Here is a 6,000-nt window from a genome sequence, read left to right as displayed (position 1 = left end):
CATTTATTTTCTTATTTAAAGTCGACAGATGGGGGGAAATAATAAAATAAAACGCACAATCGAAGTAGTGCAAAAGGAGGAGGAATCCCACCCAGACACAGGAGAAGCGAGATGGGGGGTGGGGGGGGGACGGACAGGAGGCCCTCTGGATGCCCACCCAGCTGTTTGGCAAGGGTTTGGGAAGGGGGAGGTTATTTCGGGGGGGGGGGGGGTCCTGGGCACAGAAGGGAGGGAGGGGGAGGCAGGAAAAAGGGACTCGGACACGAGCAAAGGAGCCTGGCCGACACTGGACCTCGGCGGGCGTTGTGTGCAAAGGTGCCAGGATGGTTCTGTGGCCACAGCAGATTTGGGGGGGGGGGGGGGGCTGGAGGGGGGCTGATTTGGCTGCCAAGTGTCCCATCCGTGGGAATCAAGTGCCTGGAAACTGGGGTGGGAGGGGGAGCCCATGGGGTGAGGTGGGCTGGGGAAGTGATTCAGCCAACGGTGCAGGCAAGCGTCCAGGAGGACTGGCCGCCCCTCCATTATTTTCTACCCCCTCACTCAAAAAGGAAAGGGAGGAAAAGAAGGCAGGGAGGGAGGGGGGAAAGGAGAGAAGAAGTAAGGAGGAAGGAAGGAAGGAAAGGGATGGAGGGAAAGAAAGAAGGAAGTAAAGAAGCAAAGAAAGAATGAAGGAAGGGAAAGCAAAGGGAAGGAGGGAGGGAAAGAAAGAAAGAAGGAAGGGAAGGGAAGGAGGGAGGGAAAGAAAAGGAGGGAGAGAAAGAAAGAAAGAGGAAAGGAAGGAAGGAAAGGAAAGGGAAGGAAAGAAAGACGGAAAGGGATGGAGGGAAAGAAAGAAGGAAGTAAAGAAGCAAAGAAAGAATGAAGGAAGGGAAAGCAAAGGGAAGGAGGGAGGGAAAGAAAGAAAGAAGGAAGGGAAGGGAAGGAGGGAGGGAAAGAAAAGGAGGGAGAGAAAGAAAGAAAGAAAGAAAGAGGGAAGGAAGGAAGGAAAGGGAAGGAAAGAAAGAAAGACGGAAAGGGATGGAGGGAAAGAAAGAAGGAAGTAAAGAAGCAAAGAAAGAATGAAGGAAGGGAAAGCAAAGGGAAGGAGGGAGGGAAAGAAAGAAAGAAGGAAGGGAAGGGAAGGGAAGGAGGGAGGGAGAGAAAAGGAGGGAGAGAAAGAAAGAAAGAAAGAGGAAAGGAAGGAAAGGAAAGGGAAGGAAAGAAAGACGGAAAGGGATGGAGGGAAAGAAAGAAGGAAGGAAAGAGATAGAGGGAAAGAAGGAAGGAAGGAAGGAAAGGAAAGGAGGAGGGGGTGAAAGAGGCTGGGTGTATCTGTGCAGAAAAAAACCCCTTCAGGGCTCAACCTTAATTAAAATCCCCACCAGGTGTTTGTTGGGGGGGGGGGGGTTGGGGGGTTCGGTCTTCCCAGAGACCAGAGAAGGAGCAGGATGGGTTTCCATCCGGGGCTCTCGAGGGGGAGCGACACAAAGGACAAGCAAGGAGCCCCCCCCCCACACGGACACCACGCAGGAGCAGAAGCCCCTCCCCACTCCTTTCCCAGAACAGTCCTGCCAGAGGTGGGGGCCATCGGAGGTGAGCTGGGCACGATCACAAAGCCCATCTGGCTCATGCAGGTCCACCAAGGGGGAGAGGCAGGCCTTGCCCCCCCACCCCTGCCAGCCTCGGGTCCTCCTTTGCCCCAATGGGCGACAGCCGTCTCCTGGCACCCAACGAGACCCCCTCCCTCAATGGCACCCTGGTCTAGGAGCCAACCGCGGAAGGGGGGGAAACTTGCCAGGCGCCGCCATCTGCAGAACGAGAGGGAGGGTCCCTGGGGAAAGGGCCCCGGGGCCCGCCAGCCGGCTCTAGGCCGTGGGGTCCACTGGCTTGCTCTCCGAGTCGCTGTCACTCAAGTACATCCGGGAAAGGGGGGGCCGGTGGGGGCCATCCAAACAGTCGCGCTCCTCGTCCGACCGGTCGCAGGCGAAGGTTTTCCAGGGGCCGCAGGGGCTGCGCAAGAGGAAGCAGAGTCCGCATTATTCATTTACTCCACGCCCAATTCTACCCCTTTAGTAAGGGCCACACCAATTTTAGTCACCACGTACTACAAAAAAAGATGTGGAGAGTTTGGAAAAAGTGCAAAGAAGAGCAACTGAGGGGATGAAAAGCTTGGAGAATAAAATATGCAAAGAACGGAACTGCAGGATTTGGGTTTGGCCAGGCTAAAGAAAAGAAGGACCAGGGGGGACATGAGAGCAGTCTTCCAATATCTCAGGGGCTGCCCCAAAGAGGAGGGGGGTCTAATTATTCTCCAAAGCACCAGAGGACAAGAAGCAACGGATGGAAACTAATCAAGGAGAGAAGCAACCTGGAATTAAGGAGAAACTTCCTAACAGGGAGGACAATTAACCAGTGGAACAGCTTGCCACCAGAACTTGTGGGCGCTCCATCACGGGGAGTTTTTAAGAAGAGACTGGACAGCCACCAGTCTCAAATTGTAGAGGGTCTCCTGCTTGAGCAGGGGGTTGGACTAGAAGACCTCCAAGGTCCCTTCCAGCTCTGTTATTCTGTTAAGGCTAAAGTATCTGAAGCACAGTTGCAGGAACTGGGTATGTCTAGTTGAATGAAAAGAAGGACCAGGGGAGTACATGATAGCAGTCTTCCAATATCTCAGGGGTTGCCACAAAGAAGAGGGAGTCAAACTATTCTCCAAGGCACCTGAAGGCAGGACAAGAAGCAATGGGTGGAAACTAATCAAGGAGAGAAGCAACTTAGAGCTGAGGAGAAACTTCCTGACAGTGAGAACAATTAATCAGTGGAACAGAAGTTGCCTCCAGAAGTTGGGAATGCCCCAACACTGGAAGTCTTTAAGAAGATGTTGAATAGCCATTTGTCTGGAACGGTATAGGGTTTCCTGCCTAGGCAGGGGGTTGGACTAGAAGACCTCCAAGGTCCCTTCCAACTCTGTTATTCTGTTATTTTTTCTTTCTTTTTCTTCCTTCCTTCCTTCCTTCCCTCCCACTGGGGTTTTTAAGAAGAGACAAGACACCCACCTATCTGAAATGGTATAGGGCTATAGGTTCTGCTTGTGAAGAGGGCTGGACTAGAAGACCTCCAAGATCCCTTCCAGCTTCTGTTCTGTTCCATTTTATTCCTGTTCTTATTCTATTCTATTCTATTCTAATTCCTTATTCTATTCTTTCCATATTCTATTCTATTCTATTCTATTCTATTCTATTCTTCTATTCTATTCTATTCTATTCTATTCCATTCCATTGTATTGTATTCCTATTCCAGTCCAGTCCAATCTATATTCTATATTCCATCTTCTCTGCTTGCTTGGAGGGATAAGGTAAAGGAGGCAGCTTGCTTTTTCCCCAAGACCTCATTATTCATCCCTGCATTTATTTATTTTTCTTATTTTTCTCCCACCTCTCTCCCCTTCCCCTCCCCCCCTCCCCAAAAAGATCCTTCCAGGGCCTTCCTCCCCCCTGCCTCACGGTTCTCAGAGCTAAGCAAATAATCTGTGGCAAATTGGGCATTTGTTGAGAATTTCACCCCTATCCGTCTCAAGAAAAGGAGGAGAGGAGAGAGGGGGAGTAAAAAGAAAGGAAGGAAGGTGGGGAAAAAAAAACCTTCGCTCATTACGCGGAACGATTTGCAAATTTTTTCCCTCCCCGGCTGGAAGGATTTGCCAGGGGGCGGAAGGAGGATTTGCAACTGGAAAAATCTCTCATTCATTCCAACGGTCACCCCATGTTAGTTAAGGAGCTTCCACCCCAGGCCTGCCTGCCTGCAATTAGGGGAGCTGGGACTGGGATCTTCAGCACCCCATAACCCCCCAACATGCTTATGGGGAGGGGAGCGGTTCCTGCTTTGGGCCAAAGTTTCCTGGCCATATTGGAAGCCCGGGGGAAGGCCCCCCCAAACTTGGTAACTTTCTGGGAGTTGAAGTCCACAAGTCTTAAAGTTGCCAAGTTTGAAGACCTCTGCCCTGCGGGGGGTCTAGCCAGGTTTGACCGAGGCTTGGATGGAGGTTTGGCTCAGGTCACCTAATAGGTGCTGAGAAGGGGAAGAGGGCCAGGCTCCAGAAATTATGGGCTGCTAAGGCTGTATGGGACCTTGGAGGTCTTCTAGACCAATCCCCCTGCTTGAGGCAGGTGGTGGTCCTTGGTGCTCTCTGAGCTTAATTGTTTTCTTGCAGACACTTCATTACCTAACTAGGTAACAGCATCAGTGTTAGAAGGGAATAGGGTTTCTGGAGAGGAGGGAGGGAGGGAGGGAGGGAGGGAAAGAAGCAACGGGTGGAAACTAATCAAGGAGAGAAGCAACTTAGAACTAAGGAGAAACTTCCTGACAGTGAGAACAATTAATCAGTGGAACAGAAGTTGCCTCCAGAAGTTGTGAAGGCCCCAACACTGGAAGTCTTTAAGAAGATGTTGGATAGCCATTTGTCAGAAACGGTATAGGGTTTCCTGCCTAGGCAGGGGGTTGGACTAGAAGACCTCCAAGGTCCCTTCCAGCTCTGTTATTGTTTTATATTCTGTTAAAATATGAAGGACGGTTGCTGGAACTGGGTATGTCTCGTTTAATGAAAAGAAGGACTAGGAGGGACATGATAGCATCTTCCAATATTTATGAGGTTGCCACAAAGAAGAGGGAGTCAAACTATTCTCCAAGGCACCTGAGGGTAGAACAAGAAGCAATGGGTGGAAACTAATCAAGGAGAGAAGCAACTTAGAACTGAGGAGAAATTTCCTGACAGTGAGAACAAATTGCCTCCAGAAGTTGTGAAAGCCCCAACACTGGAAGTCTTTAAGAAGAGGTTGGATAGCCATCTGTCTGAAACGTATAGGGTTTCCTGCCTAGGCAGGGGGTTGGTCTAGAACAGGGGTGTCCAAACTTTTTGCGAGGAGGGCCAGATTTAGTGAGGTGAAAATGTGTGGGGCCGATCATTCAGCCTGACATTCTTTGAACCCTTAACATTAAATGTGAATTAACTACCGTATTTTTCGGAGTATAAGACGCACCAAGATTTTGAAGAGGCAAATTAAAAAAAACGTTTTTGCACTCTCCCACGAAAATGGGCCTTTTTTAAAAAGGGCATGAATAGCCTTTAAGAGGCTTCTAGAGTGCTCCTGGGGGCTGGGGGGGGGGGCAAAGTTGAGCAAAAAATGGGACATTTTTTGCTCATTTATGCCCTCCACAGCCCCCAGGAACACTCTGAAAACCTCCTAAAGGCTATGCGCAGCCATTTTGGTGAAGCCTTGAGGTGACCCTCCAACCCCACCCTTTGTAAGAAAAAAACAAGAATTGAAGATTTTTCTGACTCACAACCCCCCCTCCCCAATCTGTCATGGTGCATTTGTGGGGGGGAATGGTGTAGGCCCCTTGACTATCTAAAGCAGTGTGTCTCAACCGTGTCCACTTGAAGAGGGGTGGGCTTCCACTCCCAGAATCCCCCATCCAGCCTGCTTTAATATGGGTGGACTTCCCAGATTTCCTCTGCTTTAAGAGGGGAGGACTTCCACTCCCAGAATCCCCCAGCCAGCCTGCTTTAAGAGGGGAGGACTTCCACTCCCAGAATCCCCCAGCTAACATGGAATTCTGGGAGTTGAAGTCCACCCCTCCTCAAGTGGAGAAGGTTGACAAAACCTGCTGTGATACATCATGAATGCAGTCAATTCTTGAAGGATTCTGAGAAGGTCGCAGCTCCTCCAGCTCTTGTCTTCTTCTGGATCTGGTCCGACGGCTGGAGACAAGCGTCTTCTTCCCGGGAAGAGGCCAGCAGAGGGTTAGGAGGTCAGCGCCAAGGCAGCTTCTGCTGCCACCACGAATTTTGGAAGCTGCTAACCTTCCCCAGAGGCGACAAGGGGTCCATCGGCCAAAATTCTGCGGGACCATTCTTCAATATACACCCCTCCACCACCACCCAAATTTCAGAGGTGAAGGGGGCAGAGTTTTGGGAGGCAAAAAAATGCTGTATTCAGTGTATAAGATGCACCCAGATTTTTAGCCTCT

General features: G+C 50.5%; 1 protein-coding gene across 1 annotated transcript in view; it reads right to left on the bottom strand.

Moving 5' to 3' along the window:
- Positions 1–1,848: 1,848 nt before the first annotated feature.
- Positions 1,849–6,000, bottom strand: part of LOC309388218 (unconventional myosin-XVIIIa-like) — a gene marked incomplete at its 5' end in the record, with an annotated part of 104,151 nt that continues 99,999 nt past the window's right edge. The window contains 1 exon segment of the mRNA XM_081945362.1: positions 1,849–1,989.

This window comes from Natrix helvetica, assembly GCF_964273705.1.
Source record: "Natrix helvetica genome assembly, chromosome: 2".
NCBI lineage: Eukaryota > Metazoa > Chordata > Lepidosauria > Squamata > Natricidae > Natrix > Natrix helvetica.
Note: the sequence above shows the minus strand (reverse complement) of the source record. Positions and strands in the feature narration are given on the sequence as shown.